General features: G+C 35.0%; 1 protein-coding gene across 3 annotated transcripts in view; it reads left to right on the top strand.

Annotated features, from left to right (window-relative positions):
* The first annotated feature begins 1,409 nt into the window (after nt 1-1,409).
* The window catches only part of Dhps (Deoxyhypusine synthase), a 137,339-nt gene continuing 119,379 nt past the window's right edge, over nt 1,410-19,369 (top strand). Inside the window, exon 1 of one of the 3 annotated variants that reach the window (XM_089104511.1) lies at nt 1,410-1,432. The gene's annotated coding sequence lies outside the window, so the exon portion shown is untranslated. Of the gene's footprint in view, nt 1,433-2,431; nt 2,551-19,369 lie in introns of those variants that run through there. The other 2 variants (XM_089104510.1, XM_089104512.1) reach the window with 2 other exon arrangements.

The raw sequence follows: 19,369 nt of genomic DNA, 5'->3' as shown, positions 1-19,369 counted from the left end.
CACTAAATTCCAAATTGACTTAATTAGAAAGCATCACCACAATAGTGGATTTAACTATCGAGGTAACGTAATGCAACAGGAGATTAACTGGCTCACTTTGCCGCTTGTTCAAGGAATTGGGAGCCTTTGTCGAGGTTGAGACTGCCACTAAACATTGATTTCCGTTGGCAAATCAGAGGTGAATCCAGTCAAAGGGAAGGTTACGCACTCGTTGCCTTTTGCATTGGATGAGTTTTAATATTTTCGATTGCTCTTTGATACCATCACGGTGTAATAAGTCTGCAATAGAAGATGAATGGCCCCTATAGAAATGGGACAAAAAAAAATATAGAAAAATCCTTTTTCAAAATACAACGTCCGAGAACGCATCTATTGTTTAAATGACAATGTTTGAGGAAGAGGGGGTTATTTCTAATGTTGTTACCGGTGCTGTTGGTAAAGGTACTGAAAGGCAAAGAATAAGACAAAGTCTAGTCAACTGGCTAGGAAAAAAGACGAGTTTTGCTGAGGGTGCAAAACTTACCTCAATCAAGGTGAAAAGCAAACGTGGCAAAAGATTGGTAGAAGACAAACAGTGCATTTTGACACAATGGTCAACAAACTCTTGACTCAGTTTGATATTTCATAAAAACTTTTCTCTACGAGACTAGAAGACAACTAAATAAGGTTCAGAATATTATGTAAAAAAAAATGAGTAAAGGGGGTGATAAATAGAGCTAGTATACCTGGCCCTAGCAGCAGGAAAGGCATCTTCCAAAGAATATTACCCCTTAAAGGACTTTGTTGAGGTACGCCAAAAAAGGATAGTTGGCCGAATGGTGCAACGTAACGCGTTCGACTGGTGAGAAAAAATAAATATAACCAGGTCTTATGCCAAAGGAGATCTGAAATATACTCATTTAACTATTGACGTAGACTTAGCTGAAGAAATTGTGAAGCGAAATTTCCGACTCCCAGTTGGTATGAGGCGACACATGCGTCATGAATCTTTTTACAATAGGATACAATGCCATTCGTCATAAACAAAGATACAATTTTGACCCTTATAGTAGATGACAAGCCGGTAGCTTCATCATAATTGTAAGCTATTTCAGTGCCATAAATTGAGGCAGACATTAGATTATTGGCAGATGAATTAGCATCATCGTCAGGGTATTTCATATAATGTTGTGTGGCAGAACGACCAAAGATGTAAGATCTTTGTTCAAAGATTTCACTTTTAAGCGTTTTCTGACAAAAGATGTAAGATCTTAGCACATTGATGAGTGAAAAAACGTCCCTAAAATATAATTATTTTAGAAACTTTTTGGACATTTCTGAAACATCTTTAAGCGATAACGTCAGATCAATTTAAAATTGGCATGTATTCAATGATATAAATGATAATTCAAACTTCCGCGTATGAATTTAAATATTGGAGACGCTGATCATGGTATTTGATTTTGATGCTGGCACTTTTCACAGAAATTATCTAGAATTAGGCCTAATCCTCTATTGTTTAAAATATCTTGCTGAAACTTGTTCTAGCCTAGTTTCCATGTAGCTGAGTTAGGGTAAAAGACCTCTTTTTGCGAAAGACCACTTTTCTTTGGCATTCCAGAAAAATAGCCTAGCAATGGGTTTTTGGACCACCTCTTTTGGTAAAATTCTACTTTAGCTACTTTTGAATATCTTAGAAAGGGGTTATGTTAAGAAAATGAAACTTTCAGGGATGAGTCTACAGGCTAAAGTATGTCCCGGGAAGGTATTTTTAAGTACCTACCTCCACTCCTTCTCCCTCTAGAGGGTCTTGACCTCTGATGACCTTTAAAAAACGGTGTGTTATAAAGTGAAACCTTGCAAAATAGATCTTCTGCTTAAATGAAGTAGAACAAAACTGTTTTCAGCTTCACAACTTTGCTCAATCCCAATTTATATGGTTTTTAAGATATGCAAATACTTTTCCTAAATTTTGGAATTAAAACATTGATATGGCTTAAAATGCTGCTCAAATAACTAAAATTGCATTTTCAGAGCTAAAGCCAGAGAGAAAGACACTGATAACTGAAAATTAAGGTAAAATGTTGTTTTGTCAAAATTTCAATGGATATAGTCCTGTCATGTAGGCAAATTTCAGGACCCTCTAGGGGGAGAAGGAGTGGAAGTAGGTACTTCAACATACCTTCCCATGACATTCTTTGGCCTGTAGACCCATACCTGATAGTTTCATTTTCCTAACCTAAACCCATTCCAAGATGCTAAGTAGAATTTTACCCCTCTTTTTACTACAGCATGATGCAATGTGAGGGCAGTAACAAGAACCCCACCATCTTGTTCAAATTTTCACCAATAATTTGTCAGCATAAATTAAAAATGTGGTCTTTGTTTTGACAAGCAATTGAAAAGAAAAATTATATTTAGGCTAATATTTGTGATTTATAGAATAAATATCAAGCAATAAAAGTTAACTTTCTAGAATCAGAAGAAAATCAGCTTTCTGTTAATATGTGAATAAAACTGAAACACTAAAAGGATATAGGCCTAGGCCTATACATCAAAATAGGATAATTGGTATATATTACAATTATTATTTTTAGTATACTGGAAGTTTCTATTAAAGTCATTTTAAATAAGATTTAATCATAATTCCATTGTAACCTATAGCATAAGCCAAGATTAGGGCCTATTGAGAAAGAAAACTATTATGAAAACAATTCTTCCTTCATAATAGGCCTATGCAGAATAATTATAGTAAGCCTAACAAATTTTGACTGCAACTCCACTATGCTTTACCACCACCACCCCCTAACACACAAATATAGCCCAAATTATATATTTCCCATGTGTTTTTCAATTTCTTGATTTTGTCACAGTTGATTCAGTTTACAGTTAGCCTACTTGGGTTGAAACAAGAAGATCATTCTGCTTTTACTTGTATAGCATGGTAAAATACTAAGCCTAGGAAATATACAATTTGGACCATATATTTGCACATTAGGGGGAGGGATTAAAGTATAGCCTAGCTAAGCTACTGTCAAAATTTCTTAAGTACATTTAATCTTCATATTATGAAGTAAGAATTTTTTTTTTAACATGTTTTCTTCTTGGTAGCCCCTAATCTAACCTAGGCTTATGCCTAATTTACTTCTAGACTAGGCCTACTACTAACAGCTCACTGCAGTGCCAAACCATCTAAGACTAACATAGCTACACATGCTCCTCTTAAATCCCAATCTATTCAAAGCTTCTTTCTTTACACACTCCCAAGAATTTCCAATTTCTCTTAAATCTTTTCTTATTTCCCACCAAATTTGGGATGACCTGCTTTTTGTTTGGCCCTAAATGGTTGGCTGACAAGGACATTCTTTGGCAAAAATCATCCTTCATTCCACAGAATGTGTCCTAGCCATCTCAACTTTTCTCTTATTATAGCCTGAGAAAGCTGGGTTGAACCATTTTTCTATACAGCTTACTGTTTGAAGTATGGTTAGTCAGACAGGTACCCAAAGCAGTACATAGAAGAATATATATCCTTCTTGTCAAGGTGTTCTTTCTAAGTCTAGATCCATTTCTTGGAGGTAGATAACATGTGTATCTTTTTCTATGGTTTATACAAGTAGCTGTTCTTGTTTCTTATGGGACAGTGATTGTGTGTTCCATTAGAAAATCTTTTGTAACTATGCAACAAGATTGCTCCGGGAAGAAAAGAGTATAATAACAAAAGAGTAGTATCATTATATTTCCTATTTGACACTCTTTCCAAGTATAGGCTAATGGTTGCTAACAAGATGTGCCCCCCCCCCTAATAGAGCCTGATATCTTAAACTATATGCAACACTTTTAAAGAAAATGTTATATTCTTAGGTAAACTTCTAGATGAGGGACTTTTTGCTATTTTAGAAAGCAAATTAGCTATCTTAGAGTTTTCAATTGATGGTATTCTGGGTAAAATTCTTGGCTAGGGGCTTATGTTGATTTGATCCAATGGCAGATCCAGGATTTTTTTAAGGAGGGGGGGGGGACAAAATAGGTGGATCTGATAAACTTGTGTTTTAATTAATGCAAAATTGTGTTAATTAAGTAAATTACACTACTTTAGACTATGTTAGGGGGGCATCCCCTGGATCCACCCCCCTGTTGATCTTAGAGAGTAATTGAGTTAGGTGAATAAAATTCCCAGGAACAGACCCAGAGCCTCAAGAATCCTTCAGGAAGGTATTTTGAAGTACATACCTCCATTCCCCCCTTTCTAAAGAGCCCTTACCATAGGCACCCATAAGCTGAATTTTAGGGGAGGGGGGCTTAGCTGGTCTAATTGGCACTTCCAATGCTGTATAATAGAAATCTCAAAAAAAAATATGAAATATAAGGCAGCAGCATTCAGCCAGGGGGGAGACTGCAGCCCCCCTCTGGCCCCCCCCTAATGGGAACCCATGGCCCGTGCCAGTGATGACCTTTTATAATCTGTATGCTATGAAAGTGAAATGTTGAGAAACAGATTGACTGCTCAAATGAAGCACAATATAAGTGCTTTGAGCCTTGTACTTTTGCTCAATGCTGACTTATAAGTTTTTTAAAAACTTGTAAATTTTTCTTAAATTTAGGGAAAAACCTCTTGATATGGCTTAAAATTCTTCTGAGATAAATAAAATACACATTTTCAAAAACTGGAGTCAGTAGAAAAGAACACAATCTGCCATTTTGTGTTGTACAAAATGGCAGAAATTAGCACTTTGGTCTGGTAAGATATGAATCTTGTAGACTAAGAGGTCACAAATATCCTAAGTGATGATTATTCTAAGAACAATAACATTACTCACATGGTGCAAAGGATCCATTTTAAGATGCTGTTTAGTTTTGATTGTCATATCTCTTTAAGAAGCAAAGAGAAAAGTCTATCTTATATGGTTTTTAAAATCCATGCTCCTCTAGAAGTTAAGTTTTAACAGGTTCACAGAATGAATATCATATGTATAGGGAGATAAGAGCAATATTTTGGCAATAATTTGGGGCATATCTTCCCTAGTTGATGTGACTGTTCTACAGGAAGATTTAAATGCATTGGTTAATTGGCATAATTTGAATTTAATCTTCATTAATCAGGGAAGAGGTGATGTCATAATGATTTATAAGCTTTTGAATGCTGACTCCTCCTGTCAAAAGTCCCTTCAACTTGATGAATCCTCCAGGACCAGGCATAGTAAGAAGTTACCCTGGTAGAGGGCAGAGCAAGGGCACCAGCAGAAAATTTTCCAGTGGGGGCCAGATGCCAAAATAGCAGTGGTGATTGGGTGACAGTTTAGGTGGTTTAGAACACCAAACTACAACTTTACTCTGAAGAGGACAAATTTGCAATTATTTAAAACCATGAGAAGTTAATTGATTTAAAAGTGTCAATAATTATATTTCAGGCTTCTCAGTTGCAAAAGAAGTAATGCCACTTGGTGGCAGTACTGGATTCAACCAAGTTGATTTGCTTTATTTGTAATGAAACTAGGCTATGTTTGGTGATCTGTTATTGCATATCAGCTATAATGAGGAAGGGGGGGGGGGAGGGGGGAGTCATTGTTTAGGTGGGCAATGAACAAACTGCTTACTATTCATGAGGCTTCAGATAAATGTTGAAAGAGGTAGGGGGGAGTAGGAATTAATCAAAATGTTTTTCTATACAGCTAATATGTTACATTCCTGTATCTACCAGCACAGGGGTGGAAAAGGCAAGGCAGGTCATCATCAGCCCTGCCATGAAATTTCTTTAGGGTGACAAATACTGCTAGGAATTTAGTTTTCAGCAATTTTAAATGGTAATATTTTTCTTTTTCTATTTATATGAAGTACTTCAATGTATTTAAAAAAATGTATCTAATGTATTTAATGATAAGAAAATTCTGTTGTAGAGGCTGTGATTGCTTCAGTTAAGTAGAAGATCAAAATCTCACAGTATTTCCAACCATACAAACAATAATACTCCATTTCACTGAAATTCTTTAGTAGTAAGATTAACAAGTACTTCACCAAAATCATCACCAAAAATTGGCAAAATCATTGCCAATTTTTAAGTAAAATCAAATTTTATCCAAAATTGAAATTGCAAATTTAAATGTAGGATGGTACTAATCAATATTTAGTTATTGATTTACACATTCTAAAAGCAGTTAACCAGGGATTTAAGTGACCAGTACCTCAAATTATATCTTGGTTAGGCCTAGGTATGATTTGGAAAACAATCAGATTAAATAAAAAAAGAGCTTTTCAACTGAAAGCAAGGAACAGATTTTAAACCTATTTGAACAGATCATTCTTTGTATGAAGGGGGTTGTCTCCTTCTTAGCTCCTTACTCTGTACTGTGAAGTTTGACTTTTTTTTAAATTTTTAAAGAAAATTGGAAAAAAAAATGTTTTTCAAAGCACTAAAAAAATTTTGTTTGATGAACAAGGTGTCGATAAGGGGTTTTCCCCTTATACACAGAGTAATTTATATTGGTTTTAAGTTTAAACTTGCCCGTTACTTTAGTTGAAAAACTTGTTTATATTTGTTTAATTACATTTCATGAAACTGTAAAGTTCTATGAATACAAATCTTTTGTTAATGCAGAAAAAACAATCAATATTTCAGTGATCTCTGTTTGGGTTTTGATGGGCAATCAAACAGTTTGTGGTACGGTAACAAACTGTAAGTGAAGAGCAACTTGGCTCAATAGTAACCAAAATTCTAAAAAAACGGAAATTTTGGTACCAATAGCTATATCAAAAGAATTGCCTTATTATGCTGATTCCAAATATATAAGTTTCATTAAGTTTAGTATTTCCCATCAAATAACTACAAGCATGAGAAAATTTGTCTGATTTTCGAAAAAAGGGGGAAAGACTCCCTTGAAGTCATAGGATTTCAATGAAAATCTCACCATCAGATTCATCAATCACAGAGCCCTATTATAGAGGTTTCAAGCTCATATCTGCAAAAATGTGAAATTTTGTAATTTTTGCCAGAAGAAAAATCATGGATGCATGTTTATTTGTTTTCTTGTTTTTTTTATTTTTTAAATTTTTTTCCCAGGGGTGATCATTTTGACCCAGTGAGCCTAGAACGTCAGAAGAGGGCTCATTCTAACGGAAATGAAAAGTTCTAGTGCCCTTTCTAAGTGATAAAAAACTGGAGGGCAACTAGGCCCCCTCCTACGCCACTTCTTCCCAAAATTGTCCAATCGAAATTTTGAGATATAATTTTTGTTCTGCATAGTTGAAAACCCTATTAACTATGTCTTTGGAGATAAAATGACCCTCTACATTCCCTAGGGAAAGGTTTTTAAGCAATGAAGTTTATTATTGGGAAGCATGCATACATTTTTTGGGTGGGGAGGGGAGGACGAATTTTCTGCTGGAAGAATTTTCGATAAAGAGGGTAGTGAATTCCAGGGGTGAACTTTTCAGGGAGAATTTTGAACTGGGTGAATTTGCCAGAATTCATATAAAATTTTTTTTTTGTATGTCTTGCTTTCTCTTTACCAATTCAATTTTACGCATGGAAATGTTGAGGGTAATTGTCCAGGATAAATTTTCACCAGGATTGAATTATCCAGAGGATATTTCTATGGGGAAGGGTATTTTTCCGTGGAGGTGGAGCCATTCATCCCTTAAAAAACATTCAGAAATTAAAAAAAACAAGCTTTTTCAACATGTAACGAGTAGCATCAAAACTTAAACCGAACAGACATTTTCACACTAATGAGGGGGTTGCCCCCTCCTCGACCCCTCTCTTTATATAGTAAAGTATGAATTTTATCCCAATTCCGCAACAACAACTCCTGAAACACAAGGGTCGTTTAATTAGAACAATAATCAACTTTTTTTGAAGTGCCGAAAAAATTGTAGCCTGAAGAGAGGGGAGGGGGTAACCCCCCTCATATATGTACTAATTTCTGTTCATTTTAAGTTTTAATGTTGTTCCTTACTTTTAGCTGAAAAAAACTTCTTTTTTCTTTATTTAATGAAGCCTAGAGACAAACATTTTTCTAAAGGCAATGAGAAAAGTATTTCAATTGAAAAAAAAGTATATAAAAATGAAAAAAGTAATTAATAAAAAAAATACACAAAACAATAGCCTACTTACAAAAACTAAATATAAACTCCCTAGCATTCAGTTCTGTCTTGTAATGCCAAAGCAATATTTTTTAACAATATCAACAGTTTTGAACTTGGTTATCAAATGCCAAAAGATTTAATGTCTTTAGACTCAGTATTTATAAGAAGTAACGCATTATCAAAGTAGTTTGTTCAAAGTAAACATTAAAACTAAGATTAAGAAAATCAAATAAAAAATTTTGATTTAATTTTAATTCCAAAAGCCAGTATATTTGACACTTTTATACTTAATAACTGTACAAAATTAAATCTTTTTCAAAGTTACAACTTGATAAATACAATCACTCCTGAAAAAAAAAATTATAATAAAACATGAAAAACGTATATGTTAAGGTGGAATATATAGAAATTCCCAGCATTTCATTCAGGGGAAACTTTTCTGATTTTAGTGGCTTCATATATCAGCTCATGGGTACTCTTGCAATGCAAGCAAAAGTTGATGGCATATTCTTACCGAAATTGCCCCTTATTAAGTTGTTTTCCTTGTGTTTTCTATAATTATATGAACTTTCTTGTGTACCAATAAATGCACTAATTACTAATGAAAAAATACATATTTAGGATCACCATAAAAAGCTGATTCTTCCATTAAATGATATCGATAGTTAGGCTTTTATACTTTTATTATTGACAAGGATCATTATTTACTACCATTCATTACTATGAAGAATTTGATTTTTTTTTTTTTTTCTTTGCTCCAACCAAATCATATTGAAAAATGTTTGTGGAAAACTGGTTAGGGGTCACTCAGTCACAAGTCAGAACTTATAATGTCCTTACTGAGGGTCAAAATCTATTGGCAGGCAGTCCACATTGGGGCAACGCACATTTTTTCCATGGTTTTTCCCTATTCTGCTCCCTTTCTGCTGGTATCCTTATAATTACTTTTTAGTCCGAAATTTCCAGGGAAGCATTCCCCCCCCCTGCCCTCCTGCCGGTGCCCATGTACCAGAGTCCAGAAACCACTACTTCTCCAATAGAGTGATTGTCAATTTGAACAGTCTTCCTGATACTGCTTTCATTGCTCCCTCTGTTGACACCTTTAAGATTGCTGATGCTAAGAGTTGGTCCACTAAATCATGGAAGACAGAGTGGTATGTAATTGAGTCAATGGCTCCCCAACATCATTGACTGGTGACTCTACAGGATTCTTTCCAGATTTTGCTGGACAATGTGATTTAAGCGAAAATGACATGTGATGAATTATTGAAAGAATGCAGTAGCATATCAGTATTTCATTGGTGATGTAGTGGTAGGTTTTGTTGATCCTGTTATGGAACTTGGTATTGTTTTTGATAATTAATTGAGGTTTGATAACCAAGCATTAGCTGTATTGTGTAAAGCAAACTACAGTTTGCTTTGCATACAAAAAATATTTAGAAGGTTTAACCTGCAAAGCTTTACTACATTGTGTAAGACAATGACATTGACATGACCTATAATTGAATTCTGCACATCTGTATAGTGTCCAACAAGAAAACTTGATTCACAGCTTATTGAAAAAGTTCAAAAACAGGCATCAAAATCTGTTCCTTATTTGAAATATTTACCTTGTGAGCACAGACTAAGTTGTTTGAGCCTACTACCTCTGCAATTCAGGAGGGATAGATTTTGAATTTTTAAAGGTGTTCATAATTTGTCTTTTTGTGATTTCTTTCAGTTCAGCCATTATTCACCCATATTGCATAACTCATTAAAAATCATACCAGAATATGGTTTCAAGATAGTTTAGACAGGGTTCTTTTGTAAACGTCATTTTATGAAAGGCAGCATATAGAACCATAATATTTATGATATTAGTACGATATGTTTTGCTTAGTGCCCTTAAGAACAGTACAATGAATTTGAATCCTTGTGTATTCTGAAGTATTTTTTTTTCCATAGTGTGCTCGGCCTGTGGAGTCTATTTATTATTTATAGTACCAATCAATACCCAGGTGTCCAATTCTTGTTGATTGTCCTTTTTGTTCATTCCAAAACTTGTTTATTTCTTGTTACCATGATTGTTGTCATTTTTGAAACATGAAGTGTCAGTCAACCAGGCTGTGCAATGGGGGACTGAGAGCCAGCCATCTTGTGCTTTTGCGTACCCTTCCTGTTTACATTCCTAGATTTCTCCAGCTGCCCGTTTAAAGCTGGATTGACTCTAGCTTTGCTTACAAAATCACACCACTGACCCTATTTCCAAAACCAAATACTAGGGACACCACGACTTGAACCCCCTGTCTTCAATGACAAAGGATTTCAACTCTATCACGCTAACCACTCGGCTATGATGAGTTCCCAGCCACTTGGCTTCCTTCCAGTGAATATTAACTCTGCACACTGTTTCAAGCATTTACTAGCCTCTTTGAGATTATTGGAAGAGAAATCAATGGTTTGATATGGTATATTGTTATTCTTCTTATTTGACATTTCTGACTCCATTTAAGGTTTCCAGCTTGCATACCAGATATATTTGAAACCAAAGCATACAAACAAAGCAGAAGTAAACAAAGCCAAAAAAAGAAGAACAAATAAATAAATGTGATAGACATAAAGCAGGCACAATAATACAAAATGCAGTCAACACGCACAGACAAACAACAATAACAATACCTTTCAGTAGCCTACTACATTACTACCATAGAAACATGCTGTTCTTTTGTTAGGAAGGTACGGTTCCAAAGCAGATGCAAGCAGTATAGAAAATTGTTATTTCCTTTGTTGACAGCTTCTGACACAGATTTAATATGTAGGTTTACTTCTCTGTACATGCTTACAGCATATTGGGTGGGTCTTTATGTGATGAATGCCAAGGAAAGAGTAGTTTTATCTGCTCCTAGTACTGTGCACAGAGAATTCAGTGTTTACTCTCTGTGTTCAGCTGTGTTAAGACAAATCATTAAATGGTAGGGAAAGAGTATTTTTCTCCCCTCCTAGTACTGTTCACAAAGGATTCAGTGTTAACTCTCTGTGTTCAGCTGTGTCAACACAAATCATTAAATATAAGTCATGACAAATTTTCTTGCGATTTTTTCTATGTGTAGACTATTAAACAATTAGGGGAAGGGGTAAGATTTAGTTTGCTATTTCAAAAATGGTTTAATAAAACTACTTGATTCATGGGCTTGATTCATGTCTATTTTAATAGACAGTGATAAATTTCACAAACAGTGATAATTTCACAAAAATACTAGATATTTTGGTCACATATACAGTATGCACAAGAATTTGTTTTAAAATTTAAATCAAAAGTGTCATTCTATTTTTCTGGTATGATTTAGAGATGTAAAAAAAGTTGTCTGGTTTTGAAATCCAAAAAAAAATCAATTAAAAATATAGTTTCTTTTTCCTGAAGAAAAATTGAATGATAACCATCAGGCATCATCAATAGGTGTATGGGTATGCACAAGAATATGTTTTAAAATTTAAATCAAAAGTGGCATTCTATTTTTCTGATATGATTTAGAGATGTAAAAAAAAGTTGAAAAAAGTACCATGTTAAAGAATAAAAAAAAAAGTTGAATAATTTCGAAGTCCAAAAAAAATTAGTTAAAAAAAAAAGTTTGTTTTTCATGAAAAAATATTGAATTAGAATCATCAGTCCTCATCAATAGGAGTATTGGTATGCACAAGAATTTGTTTTAAAATTTAAATCAAAAGTGTCATTTTATTTTTCTGATATGATTAAAGATGTAAAAAAAAGATGAATGATTTCGATATCCAAAAAAAATTATTAAAAAATAAAGTTTGTTTTTCATGAAAAAATGTTGAATGAAAGGCACCGGGTATCATCAATAGGTGTAAGTGTATGTGCACGAATATATTTTAAACTTTAAATCAAAAGTGTCATTCTATTTTTCTGATATGATGTAGAGATTTAAAAAAAAAAGTTGAAAAAATACCATTTAAAAAAAAAATTTTAATAATTTAAAAGTACAAAAAAAACTAGATCAAAAAAATAGTTTGTTTTTCATGAAAAAAATATTGAATTAGAACAATCAGTCCTCATCAATAGGAGTATGGGTATGCACAACAATATGTTTTAAAATTTAAATTAAAAGTGTCATTCTATTTTTCTGATATGATTTAGAGATTTAAAAAAAGTTGAAAAAAATAGCATGTTAACAAATAAAAAAAAATTTGAATAATTTCGAAGTCCAAAAAAAATTTAGTTAAAAGAAATAGTTTGTTTTTCATGAAAAAAATATTGAATGAGAACCATCAGTCCTCATCAATAGGAGTATGGGTATGCACAAGAATATGGGAGGGGAGGGGGGGGGGGCAAAAAGTTGAGGGGAGGAGTCCTTTGGAGTTTGGGGATAGGGGATCGTGGGGGGTTGAGGTCCCTGGTGGTTAGGGTCATTGATGCTTATGATCCTTGACGGTTCGTACTCATATACACCTCACTACTTGATTTGTAAGGATTTCTATGGATTGTTCTGAATTTCTATATTAAAATTCGTTTTTTGACATCTACATCTCTATTAGTATCAGCTTTTTAGTATAATATAACGTTAGACCCTATTTTAAATTGACAACACTGTTCAAACGCCACTTGTGTATTTTACGGAACACATCGAAGAAGTAAAGCTCGGTCAAGTCGCAAGGTCATCCTATCATCGTTAACCATTTTCATAGATTGATGTTGTTCCAAATTTATAACAAATTGTCTGAGTTAACAAGCCCTTCGGGCTTACCTTAACTGGTAATTAGTTTAACCCTTTTTTCTTCCCCTTCATACGATCCTTTCACTAATTAGGATCATTCACATCCCTATTATTCAATAAAAAATTAGTATCGTTCATAGAGTCCAATTTGCAAATGCTATACCCTTTTTGCAATTAGAGTTAGCTTTTACGCAAAATGGTACAGTTTTCAACTTTTCATCATTACGAGCTCTGTAATTAATGCATTTTTAACCATCGGAAGTTTAATTTGGTTATTGAACTTAAAAAAACATTTCTGCCAAGTCTTGTACCGTTCATATCAATTGATGCATGCTAAGGTACATAAAGTCGTAGAACAGCGCGGTAATTCCTATACGTCTTGTGGAATCCATACAACATTGTGAGGGGATACTCACTTTCTTTCAAAAGGTGTATATGTCCCGTAGAAATGTTTACCTATACGTCCCATAGAAGTATAAGTTAGCACTCTACTATTATATTTCATTAGTACTTTTTCAACACGTGGATTAACAAATTCACTACCCCGATCCGTTTGAATTGTTTTATATGAATCTTGTTCAAGAATACTTTCTGTAGCCTGAGCAACTTCAAGACCTCTCTTGGGCCGCAATAGAATGGCATACGCATAGCGACTAAAAAAACTGATTGCAAGTAGAATGTACTTGTACGGTGTATTGTGACTCCTTTGAATCTCATCTAGAGTAAACTCCATGAGACGAATGTAATGTCTTTGGTTTAGTCACGGTACATATTCTCATTTTTTGTCTTAATAATTTTAAATCAGTTAGTTGTGTGTGTGTGTGCGCGCGCTTGTGTGTGTGTCTGTGTGCGCGTGTGTGTGTGTGCGTGTGTGTGTGTGTGTTGTGTGGGTAGGAAAGAGCAGGTGAGCATGCAAAAATCAAAAGCCTATTACCATTCTACATAAATGAAAATCCATAATAACCATATATTTTTATACAAGTTTATAACTCACTTACATTTTCGCATTTAGAGGGTTGTAGAGGAATACAAAGAATCTGTTTCGATGCGAGGCTACAGTGTTTCAAATATGCATTTTTAATTGCAGCCTTTAGACTTCTGCAAAAAGATGCATCTAGGAGAAAGTTGGATGAATTAGCAGCTAATGGGGATGAGTCAAAGTTTCCTAAAGTAGATTTTAATTGTTTAAATGCTCAATTTCCCGTAACATTAAAAGGGATAGATATTTTGAGCGGGCTAATGCACATTTCAAGATTGGTGTTACGGTGCTATAGTATGAAACATAATTTAAGGAGGGTCAGCGTTCTGATAAAAAGCGTTAATAAGCGTTTGGGTATTATTTCCAGTCAGGGCTCCATCCATTGAGTCAGTGAAACATTGGGTCTTGCTTTTATACTCGCCTCCTTCAGAGCTTAATTCAATAGGACATGTTACTACAACTACTGATATTAGTAGGGTTTTAAGTGAGGGTGAAAAGAGGAATGGGGGTGCATACTATTATTGTCCAACATGTCTGTCTATATTTCGTAGTGATTTAAAGCTAAAACATCAAATGAAACACTGTAACCGTCATGGATACCAGGCTGTGGAAAAGGTTAGCGGATATAGGGTGATCTGGTATTTTAAGAACTTTCAGAAAACGCTCCTACAGAGCAATAAGATCGCTTTAGACTGCGGAGTGAAACTGAGAGACGTGTATGATTCGTCAAATCCAAATCGTTTTAAAATACAAGAAGCCTTAGGGGTTTCTTGCGCTCATGCACAAAGAGACTCCAGTAATACCATGCAAGTGCTGGGTGTAGTTAGTTTGGGGGTGAAGACTGCATGCGCACAGGGTTGACCAGTCTAATTAAAATAGCGAATGGTGCAATTTTTCGCCTACGCTACACAAACTACCCTATGCTCCTATCACCAGATGACAGATTTACCATTAAAAAACGTAAAATATGTTGGATTTGCAAGGGAGAATTTTGTGATGGTCCTTGGAATGCGGGAAAGAGGAATGTAATCGACCATAATCATTTAGGGAAGGTAATTACATCGGGAGGGGGTAACTTTAGAGGGGTGGCACAACAATCGTACAATGTAAACATTAGACAGCAATATTTCGTACCGGTTTTATACACAATTCCAATTACGACTTAAACTTTATTTTACCAGCGTTGGTCCGAATATCCAAGGGGAGTTGTAGATCACGCATCGATAGATGGTTTCTTTTTTTATAATATCATACCCAAATCATCGTAGAAGCTACTGCTGCTAGAATTCATTTTGAAAACAGTTGACAGGGGTAACACGTGCCTGAATAAAATACGTTTCTTAGACCCTTCAGTTTCTTCCTCAAATCCTTAAGTCAATTGATTCAGGTACAGAAAGGCGACAATTTTGATAGCTTCCCCCTCCTTAAACAGCGCTTCCCTGATGATGAAATGAATGATTTATGAAGATGTAGGGGAATGTACGCGTAAGATTACTAACTCTCTATCTCTAGGTGGAATAAGTTATCCTTACCACCTATCAAAGCATTTTACACATCCCTTACGAACAGTCAATGCACCACTGGTGACTATAAATTTGCGAAGATAGTTTGGGCAAAGGTAGGGTGTAAAATGGATGGGATTACTGTGAACTATACTTGGCCAGTGATGTATTGACTCTTGAAATGTGCATTAGCCCGCTCAAAAATATCTATCCCTTTTAATGTTACGGGAAATTGACCATTTAAACAATTAAAATCTACTTTAGGAAACTTTGACCCATCCCCATTAGCTGCTAATTCATCCAACTTTTTCTTAGAGGCATCTTTTTGCAGAAGTCTAAAGGCGACAATCAAAAATGCATACTTGAAACACTGTAGCCTCGCATCAAAATATATTCGTTGTTTACCTCTACAACCCTCTAAATCTGAATGATATTTTAATAATATAAGACCCTCCCCATACCCACCTCTTAAAATAAAATTCTTTTTAAATCTACAAATGTTAACGCTTAAACTTTGAATAAGTAAAGTAACTGACCCACTACCCCCCTCAATATAATTGTCCAGTTTAGTTAAGATGCTGCTTTCCGAATCTAAAAAAACCTCATAATTTTCCAAATGCAGGCGAATTGTTAACATTTTTTATGCAAGTATTTTGTATAGAGTTCGATCGCATTTTCATTTAAAAAATGTATTTTTAGTGCTATTGATGCCTTTAAACTGCTCCTCTCTCCCCACACCCGCATCTGTTGTTCAAGAAGGGCTCGAATCTTGTTAACATACGAGTGATTAATAACCAGGGGGTCTGTTATAAAATCCCCTGGCATTAAGGAATTAAAGGGGTCACCGAAATTTGCGCAGTAAACATTAGTATGGTGCAAGGCAGAGTTAGATAGGAAAAAATCTGGTAGTATAAATGTTGGTGGGGGTAATGTTTCACTACTACTATCGTCAACCTCAATGGGGGGGCTGGCATAATGTTGTCAATAGTACCACCACCACCACCCCTAGTCTGTTCAAATGCATTAGTTGATCGTGTGGTGAAATCACCCAATTCATTAAGTATACCTTCCACTGTATTTGGGGATAGCTGGTCTATCCAGCCTGCATCGTCTTATGTTGGAATTTCTTTATGACTATTAACATGAGGACCCGGTTTAGATACACTTGTGGGCCTATCCCCCAAATATTCGTTTATAAGCATGTTTGTCCATTCCGGTCCTCGGTAATATCAATGTCACAGCTTAAATCATTTAGATTAGCCAATTCCCCTAAAAAATCGTTTAAGAACCCCCTTTGCCATTCTACGTCACTATCAAGTAAAGCACTATCCCTAAAGTCCATTGGTGGTGTAAGGATTGCCGAAGGTTCGTTATAAATAAGTGGTTCTTGAGTTGACGGCGATGGTGGCGATAATTCAGCGACGTTAATCTATAAAAATAGAATTTATTTTCCATGTGAAATATCTACTATTTTATAAAGTCAAAAACTATCCCAATTTTTCACCCCCTCCGTCAAAACCTACTTTTCTCCTAGCATTATATTGGCTAAATAATTGTCCACTTCAATCATACCTGCAGACAGCTTAACCAATTTCATATTTTGCCATTTTTACGAAATTAATTTCACAGAAAATAAATGATCAGAAAAAAGCCCGGTACATATTTAGTAGTTAGTAAGCATACACGACGTGAAGTTTGGCTAAAGCCAATGAAATAAATGAAAGTATGATAAAAAATATCTGTCACGGAGTTGGCAATACCTCACTAAGAAGCGATAACCTATTTTTTCCTAAAGCATTTCAATGCGCTTCTAGTCACATGTTTATTACACTCCGCCTCGCCATGTTCAAAGATCTTATTAGGTCCTTGTTAGTGATCTCAGAGCCCGCATCTAGCTTCGGTCGCTTTGGGTCGAGACTTTGAGCATCAATCTCCTGGAATAAAAATTAATTTTCAGTTTTTTCCTCAGATAACTTATAGGCATATATGCTTAAACTCATAAGAGAAAAAATTGACTATTAGCTTCGTTTGATATTTATTCAGAATTTTAATGGGGGAATAGCGCCCCCACCTCCCCAAAACCAAATCTCACTCCAATACATTAAGGATATTGTTTATATTTAAAGGAGACATATTGTTCAATTTTAGTCTTAAAAATGAGATATTTCTACCATGTACGTAAGAAGTATTTTTAGCCAAATAGCCTATATCTGTACGGGTGTCATAAAACATATTTTAAATACGATACATAAAGAAAAAAAGAGAAAAAACACAATTTTGACTATTAGCTTCGTTTGATATTTATTCAGAATTTTGATGGGGGGATAGCGTCCCCCCAGATAGCCAAGTAAATGGCTATCTCAAAATTTTGATCGGACAAATTTTGAGTAAAAAACGATTAGGAGGGGTGAGAAGAGGCTAGCAGTCCTCCAATATTTTTGGTCTCTTAAAAAGGGCACTAGAACATTTTATTTCCGAAAAAATTAGCCCTATCTCGATCTTCTAAGATCACTTTTTTGATACAATACCCCCCTGGTATCGTAAAAAAAAACCAACTAAACACGCATCCGTGCCAAATTTTTTATATATGAGTTTGAAACCTCTACAGAATGGTTCTCTGATATGCTGAATCTCATGGCGTGATTTTCTCTAAGATCACTTTATTTTTTTAGGGATGCTTCCCCTCCCCTTTTCAGAAATTAGGCAAATTTTCTCAGGCTTGTAATTTTGGATGGGTAACATTAAACTTCTTGAATTTTTTAATATTTTGAATAAGCATCAAAATTTGATTCTTTTGATGTATCTGTTGTTAGCAAGACTCTGTTTCTTATAGTTTCGGTTACTATTGAGCCGCATCGCTTCTTACTTACAGTTTGTTACCACGAACTGTTTGATAGTATGCTTTGGGATATGGTTTTGTCTTTTTGAAACTATAGGGTTTTTTATAGTCTATAAATTCTATTGGTCATCAGCGTTTAACAAATTTTAATGAAAGTAGATTAGTTTACAGAGTACACTTGTTTATCAAAAGTAGATAATTTCTGGTGTTTCCTGTGTTGACTGTTTTTCTTGAATTCTTACCGGGGGAAAAGTTTTCTACCAAGAGATCCTAATACATTTGTTGGATAAAAACATTATTTAAAATGGTTTAAAAACGTAGATAGAAGTGGAAGGAAAAAAGATAATATGATTAATAGAAAGATGGGGCAATTAAAAAGTAAGAGTTTCGTAGTTCCATTTTTTGCCATTTTTATTTATCCTAGGGCTAAATCTAGAACCGTCTGGGGGGGGGGGGGTATAGGGCGTGTTGTCAGATTCTTAGAATGCTTCAATTAAAAAGTAAGAGTTTTGTAGTTCTAGTGTTTTCTTTTAGTTTTTATATACCCTATGGCTATGGCTAAATTTGGAACCGTCAGGGCGGTGGGTGAATGAATTGGTCTAGGGCGTGATGTCAGATTAAAGGAAAGATGATGCAATTAAATAGTAAGAGCTTCGTGGTTCTGGTATTTTCTTTTAGTTTTTATATATCTAAGGGCTAACTCTGGAACCTTCAGGGGGTGGGGGGGTGGTTGGGTGTAGGGCGTGTTTTCAGATTAATAGAAAGATACTGCAATTAAAAAGTAAAAGTTTCAAAGGACTAGTGGTTTCTTTTATTTTTTACATATCCTAGGGCTGTATCTCGAACCGCCAGGGTGGAGGATGTGTGGTTGGGTCTTAGGCGTGATGTCAGATTAATAGAAAGATGCTGCAATTAAAAAGTAAGAGTTTCGGAGGACTAGTGGTTTCTTTTATTTTTTACATATCCTAGGGCTAAATCTCTAACCGCCAGGATTGTGAGTGGGTGGGTGGGTCTGGGGCATGATATCAGATTAATAGAAAGATGCTGCAATTAAAACGTAAGAGCTTCACGGTTCTAATGGTTTGTTTTTGTTTTTACATATTCTAGGCTAAATCTGCAACCTTCAGGGGGGGGGGGGGTCTACGGCGTTTTGTCGGAAAGGCGACCATCATATTTGGAAAGAACATAAATCAAAGAATCAACGGCACCACTTTTATTTTCTTAGCATATTTTCTTTAGATGTGGTCAATCACAGCAAATTTACACGCCATTCAAC

The sequence above is a fragment of the Artemia sp. Qi Xiang Cuo genome, chromosome 18 (genome assembly GCF_049724085.1).
Source record: "Artemia sp. Qi Xiang Cuo chromosome 18, ASM4972408v1, whole genome shotgun sequence".
Taxonomy (NCBI): Eukaryota; Metazoa; Arthropoda; class Branchiopoda; order Anostraca; family Artemiidae; genus Artemia; species Artemia sp. Qi Xiang Cuo.
The sequence above is the reverse complement of the archived record's forward strand: the minus strand, read 5'-3'. Positions and strand labels throughout refer to the sequence as shown.